Source organism: Schistocerca piceifrons, chromosome 9 (assembly GCF_021461385.2).
Source record: "Schistocerca piceifrons isolate TAMUIC-IGC-003096 chromosome 9, iqSchPice1.1, whole genome shotgun sequence".
In the NCBI taxonomy this organism is placed as follows: Eukaryota; Metazoa; Arthropoda; class Insecta; order Orthoptera; family Acrididae; genus Schistocerca; species Schistocerca piceifrons.
In genome coordinates, this window is record NC_060146.1 from 186,350,982 (window position 1) to 186,357,932 (window position 6,951).

At 47.3% G+C, this 6,951-nt stretch overlaps 2 non-coding genes across 2 annotated transcripts; both read right to left on the reverse strand.

Annotated features, from left to right (window-relative positions):
• Positions 1 to 4,972: 4,972 nt before the first annotated feature.
• Trnas-cga lies at positions 4,973 to 5,047 on the reverse strand. Its single transcript has one exon. It is a non-coding gene; the product is annotated as a tRNA-Ser (tRNA).
• Positions 5,048 to 5,273: 226 nt separating this feature from the next.
• Trnas-cga lies at positions 5,274 to 5,348 on the reverse strand. The gene has a single exon. It is a non-coding gene; the product is annotated as a tRNA-Ser (tRNA).
• Between the last annotated feature and the right edge of the window lie 1,603 nt (positions 5,349 to 6,951).

Genomic DNA, 6,951 nt, shown 5'->3' on the forward strand with positions numbered 1-6,951 from the left:
CGGCTGATAAAAGTGTTGTGGATTGGCAGGAGAGCCAACCCAGGAATACTAGAGGAAGCCGAAAGGCACGCGTTTTAGCTCACGCAGGCTGGCGTGAGGTCTGGAACAGGACAAGGAAATTAGACTTTAGTAAAACGGACGTAGCTGGTGGAATACTTAACTTTAATCCATTAATGGTGAACGTAGGTCTGACGGTACATGATTAACAAGATCAATAGCAACTGATAATGGCGCCTTGCTAAGTCGTAGCAAATGACGTAGCTGAAGGCTATGCTAACTATCGTCTCGGAAAATGAGAGGGTATTTTGTCAGTGAACCATAGCTAGCAAAGTCTGCTGTACAACTGGGGCGAATGCTAGGAAGTCTCTCTAGACCGGCCGTGTGGCGGCGCTCGTTCTGCAATCACTGATAGTGGCGACACGCGCGTCCGACGTATACTAACGGACCGCGGCCGATTTAAAGGCTACCACCTAGTAAGTGTGGTGTCTGGCGGTGACACCACAAAATGATCCTGCAAGAACGGCACAAACTACAGCTGAAAAGAATCGTTCAATGCGAAATAAATGTAACCCTTCCGCAAACTGCTGCAGATATCAGTGCTGGGCCATCAACAAGTGTCAGCGCGCGAACCACTCAACGAAACATCATCGATACGGGCTTTTGGCTCCGAAAGCCCTCTCGTGCAGCGTTCATGACTACACTACTCATAGCTTTACGCCTCAACTGGGCCCGTCAACACCGACAATGGATTGTTGTTGAGTGGAAACATGTTGCCTGGTCGGAAGGGCCTCGTTTGAAACTGTATCGAGCTGATGGACGTGTACAGGTGTGGAGACAACCTCGAGAATTCATGGAACCTGCATGTCAGCAGGGGACTCTTCAAGCTGGTGCAGGCTCTGTAATGGCGTGGGGCGTTTGCATTAGACGAGTCTGACACGTGACACATGACACATACGTAAGCATTCTGCCTGATCACCTGCATCCATTCATGTCCATTGTGCATTCCGAAGGACTTGGGCAATTCCTCCAGGACAACGCGGTACACCACACATCCAGAATTGCTAGAGAGTAGCTCCATGAACACTTGCTCTGCCCACCAAATTCCCCAGCCATGAACATTATTGAGCATATGCGGGTTGCCTTGGAACCTCCTATTCAGAATAGATCTCCATCCCCTCCTACTCTTACGGATTTATGAACAGCCCTGCAGGATTCATGGTGTCAGTTCCCTCCAGCACTACTGCAGGTATTAGTAATCTCCAGTCGTGTTGCGGCACTTCTGCGTGCCATACATGATATTAGGCAGATGTAACTGAGCAAAGCCCCATAGCAGCATAAGAGTGGTACAGACGACAAGGTTCATCAGTTTTGGTAGATATTTGACACAGTAGTGGAACCTGGAAGAACGGGGTTGGAAAAGCACCAAAAACACAGTTTTATGAAAGTACGGGTACGTCGTCTGTATTGTACGAGCGGGGCACTTAGATTCTCACAAAGAGGGATGATAGCAAAGTACAGGAAAGTGAAACGATATATGTAAGAACAGAGAAAGAATACACACTCCTACACAGTTACAAAATTCCAGATAGTTTTGGTGACTCATCTTTACTATACAGCGTTTCCCTAACGCATTGTTCAGGACGACAAAACACACACACACACACACACACACACACACACACAGAGAGAGGGGGGAGAGGGGGGGGGAGAGAGAGAGAGAGAGAGAGAGAGAGAGAGAGAGAGAGAGAGAGAGAGAGAGAGAGAGATATTGATTTTAAGGTAGGAAACCAGTTCAGAAGAAACAAACATAATTCACAAAAATTCGAACGTGAATGATTCACTGTGATACGTATCTGAACGGGTGTTGAGAACAGGAAGTGGATTACCGAACAAAATACATGGAGAGCTTCGTTAACGATGAAACAACACTTTCTTCATTCATATATCATCGTGCTTTTGCTCGAAGCGTTACCTGGTACGGTCAAGATTAAAGGGGCACACCGCACATAGGTCGCAGTACTTATTTATGACGAGGAATCTACTCATGACGAGTTAGCAGACAACAATCAAACACGCTGTACATCGAGAAGAACAGTTATACTTGAACGTCATTCCGTATAAGGTGCCCTCTTTTACCAGTTTAAAGCATCTTGCTGATTTTGTCCCCCATAGGACATATAGCTGTGGTGACAGTGTACATTTAAATTTTTCAGGACAGACACAAAACTCAGTGCGTTTTATGGCGAGTTTCACCCTTTCACCTTCACAGTGTCCTTGGGGGAGGGGGGCTGGAGGGAGGGAGGGGGAGTAGTCAAGACTGATTGTAGGTCTTAAAATATTGAAAAAAGTATTTTTGTTTTCAATTATTTCTTCTACCAGAGTCTAGAAAATGTCAGTGGTCAGTAGTAATTGTCAATTTCCTGATCAATGCAATATTTAAATTTTTCATCTTCAGGACCTTATTGACACTTCAGTATTCCTTTTAAAACGATGTTATGTGTAAAAATGAACAAGAATTCCTGAAATATGCATTGAGGAAATTTCATTTTGGTGACCCTAGTACTGATGGTAGCACACTATGCTGAAAGTGCCTTGATATTTCTGAGAGTGCGCTAAACAATATTATCAGGTTCTGAACCCTATTTTGCACATCAAAACACATTAAACAGTATGTTTTTAATAAAAATCAACAAAAAGTAACGAATTTTGCCTCTGTTGTAGACTTTTTATGGTGTGCCTAAAATTCCCCCCCCCCACCCCCACCCACTGCTCCCATAGTAATGTGCATTACGGAAAATGCGTTGGAATTGCTAGGGTTAAATTAAATAAGAGCATTATCGGAACCTCTGATATTTACAGTTTAAAGCACACTAGATGATTGATCACTTCGGGAATATAATAAGCCACTACTGTACTTCAGACTGTAATTCCAGAGATTATGGTGATGCTCTTATTGAGTTAAAAAGCGAGACTGGTAAATGAAAAACTGAGTGTGACTTGTGGCTGTCTTGAAAAATATAATTTCATCACTTGCTCTTCTGCCCCCGCTCTTCGTTCAGTTAACAGCAATTTGTCAGGTAAATGCTGACATCTTGAGGAACTGACGTTGCAAATTCAGCCAACAAAGCACTTGACCTAAGTGAGCAGTCTGTACCTGTAAGTTCAGACGCTTGCAGTTACAAGATGGAAAAGACCTAAGTCCTATATCCAGATACCCTGCCCGCCCCCCCCCCCCTCCGCCTCTCGACCAATGGGCACAGTATCTGATAAAACGCCTGGAGCCTCCACAATTTAAGCTATTGACACGGCCGGAGCGATTTCGACGCCGCTGCAGATGTGCCCTGGAATTTTCCGCCCGTCTCGCCCCCACTTACTCATCGGCTCAACGCTCCAGTAGGCAGCCAGCCATGGAGGCGGCGCCGACTTAATCTGGAGCGAATGAGCTCCTTCTCCAGTCACTTTACTCCGAGCGGGGGACGCGTAGCTTCCTTCCCTACTTTCAACAAATTCATCCACAACATTCCTCCCCAGCTTCTTATCAAATCCTGAGTTCCTTCTAACATTTGGTTCTCACTCTCTGATGCGAGTGATATTGTAAAGCACTACATTTAACGGATATCAATTTCAATAGCTTATGCTTTTGTCGGTTGCAGTTTTCTTCTTTATTGATTTTCAATTTCCCCCGAAGGGGGCGGGCTGGCAGCAGCCTAGTACGCTGCTCTACAGCCTACAGACTTTTTTAAAAACGGAAGAAGAAAAGAAACAAGAAAAACAGGCGATAAAACGGTGACAAAGTGTAAAATGGCGGAAAAATGCGGAAAGTTAAAACAGAAAGCAATGTTAATAAAATACACAGGAATCAGGCAAGTAACATAGTAGACACACAATTAAAAAACATGGTGACAGTCTGGTTTCTGTTTGCAACAGATAAAAAATCACACTCAGCGACAGTAAGATGGCCGTTCACAACACTTCCCAAAAGACACAACATGGAACACTCACTGTAAAACACTGACTGTAGAACACTGCACGAAAATGGTGGCACAAAGATGACACTCCCAAGCCAAAGGCAGATGGAGATGGGGTGGGGGACCCGGAGGAGGGGGAAAAGCACGGAGGGAGGAGAGGAAAAAACGAAAGGGGGGGAACCAAGGAGGGAGAGGACTCGTAAGGGGGGAGAGGGACAGGGCAGACGCGAGAGGGAATGGGAAAAGGCAGAGGAGGCAAATGCAAAAGGACTCAGGGGAGAGAAGGGGGCAGAGAGAGGGGAGGTGGGGAAAAAGAGGATGGGAGGGGGGAGAGGGAGCCCGGGAAAAGGACAGAGGAAAGGAGGGGGAGTGAGGATCAGAGTTTATAGGAGGGATAAATGGAGGGAGAGAGGGCATCATCCGGGAAGGGGAGTTGATGGAAGCCACCGTGGGGAAGGAGATGAAGGGTGTAGAGATGGAGGGTAGGGGGGACACAACAGTGAAGACATGGCAGGGGACGGGGATGGGAGAGGAGAGAAGCAACCAGGGGGTGAAGGGAATCAAGGCGGCGGGAGGTGTAGAGTATGCGGATATGTTCGGGGAATAGGAGCAGATGGGGGAAAGGAATGAGGTCATAGAGGATCCGCATGGGGGACGGGAAGCGTATACGGAAGGCGAAGTGGAGTGCAAGGATCTGAAGGGACTTATAGAATTTGGGGGGTGTCGGTTGCAGTGTAACCTACTGGTAAAAATAATATATTTTTCAATTTGTAGAGAAAACACACTGCAGTTACCAACACGAAAGAGTTGGAAGGGAGGCAGTGGCTATTAAGAGAGTGAGACAGGTTTTTAACATGTTAATACGAAGGGCGTTCAGTAAGTAATGCAAGACTCTTTTCCTTTCTCGGTCAGTTGCCAATAAGAAATGCTAAATTTCAGAATGAGATTTTCACTCTGCAGCGGCGTGTGCGCTGATATGAAACTTCCTGGCAGATTAAAACTGTGTGCCCGACCGAGACTCGAACTCGGGACCTTTGCCTTTCGCGGGCAAGTGCTCTACCAACTGAGCTACCGAAGCACGACTCACGCCCAGTACTCACAGCTTTACTTCTGCCAGTACCTCGTCTCCTACCTTCCAAATTTTACAGAAGCTCTCCTGCGAAACTTGCAGAACTAGCACTCCTGAAAGAAAGGATATTGCGGAGTCATGGCTTAGCCACAGCCTGGGGGATGTTTCCAGAATGAGATTTTCACTCTGCAGCGGCGTGTGCGCTGATATGAAACTTCCTGGCAGATTAAAACTGTGTGCCCGACCGAGACTCGAACTCGGGACCTTTGCCTTTCGCGGGCAAGTGCTCTACCAACTGAGCTACCGAAGCACGACTCACGCCCGAGTTCGAGTCTCGATCGGGCACAGTTTTAATCTGCCAGGAAGTTTCAATGCTAAATTTGTTTGGCAGACATCGTGGAATATTCCTGCTTCATTACCAATAGTTTCATGAAGATCCGGTAGATGGTGGCACTATGCGTAGCCTTGAAAGTGGCGGCTTTAAAGAACGTGCGTCCAAGCAGTCACTGAGTTCCTTTTCGCAGAAAACCTGAACATCGCATCGCATCGCAAATATTCACAGACGCTTGGAGAATGTCTACGGAGACCTGGCAGTCGAGGAAAAAGCGGCGAGTTGTTTTCCAAGGTGCCTGTCATTATCATAACAAGGTCACGTATCGCTTGATTTCGATCTCCGGCGTGCCTACCGGCCACACACAGCTGTCCCTCCAACAATGCTGGAACGTGCACACACTCTGTTTCAGATGACCGACAGATCACGTCTCCTTCTATATGATAACGCAAGGTCTAACACAAATCTGCATACCTGGGAGGACCTCCCAAAACTTCAATTGCCATATCTTCCTCATCCACCCTACAGCCTACACAAATGGCCGTTAAAATTGTTACACCATAAAGATGACGTGCTACAGACGCCAATCTTAACCGACAGGAAGAAGATGATGTGATATGCAAATGATTAGCTTTTCAGAGCATTCACACATGGTTGGCGCCGGTGGCGACACCTACAACGTGCTCACAAGGGGAAAGTTTCCAACCGATTTCTCATACATAAACAGCAGACGACCGGCGTTGCCTGGTGAAACGCTGTTGTGATGCCTCGTGTAAGGAGGAGAAATGCGTACCATCACGTATCCGACTTTGACAAAGGTCGGATTGTAGCCTATCGCGATAGCGGTTTATCGTATCGCGACATTGCTGCTCGCGTTGGTCGAGATCGAATGACTGTTAGCAGAATATGGAATCGGTGGGTCCTCGGGGGCAATACGGAACGCCGTGCTGGATCCCAACGGCCTCGTATCACTAGCAGTCGAGATGACAGGCATCTTATCCGCGTAGCTGAACCAGATCGTGCAGCCACGTCTCGATCTCTGAGTCAACAGATGGGGACGTTCGCAAGACAACAACCGTCTGCACGAACAGTTCGACGACCTTTGCAGCAGCATGGACTATCAGCTCGGGGACCGTGATTGCGGTTACCCTTGACGATGCATCGCAGACACGACCGCCTGCAATGATGCACTCAACGAGGAATCTGGGTGCACCAATGGCAAAACCTCATTTTTTTGGGTGAATCCAGGTTCTGTTTACAGCATCATTATGGTCGCATCCTTGTTTGGCGACATCACGGTGAACGCACATTGGAAGCGTGTATTCGTTATCGCTATACTGGCGTATCACCTGAAGTGATGGTATGGGGTTCCATAGGTTACACATCTCGGTCACCTCTTGTTCGCACTGACGGCATTTTGAACAGTGGACGTTACATTTCAGATGTATTATGACCCTTGGCTCTAACCTTCATTCGATTCCTGCGAAGCCCTATATTTCAGCAGGATAATGCACGACCGCATGTTGCAGTTCCTGCACAGGCGTTACTGGATACAGAGAATATTCGACCGCTGCCCTGGCCAG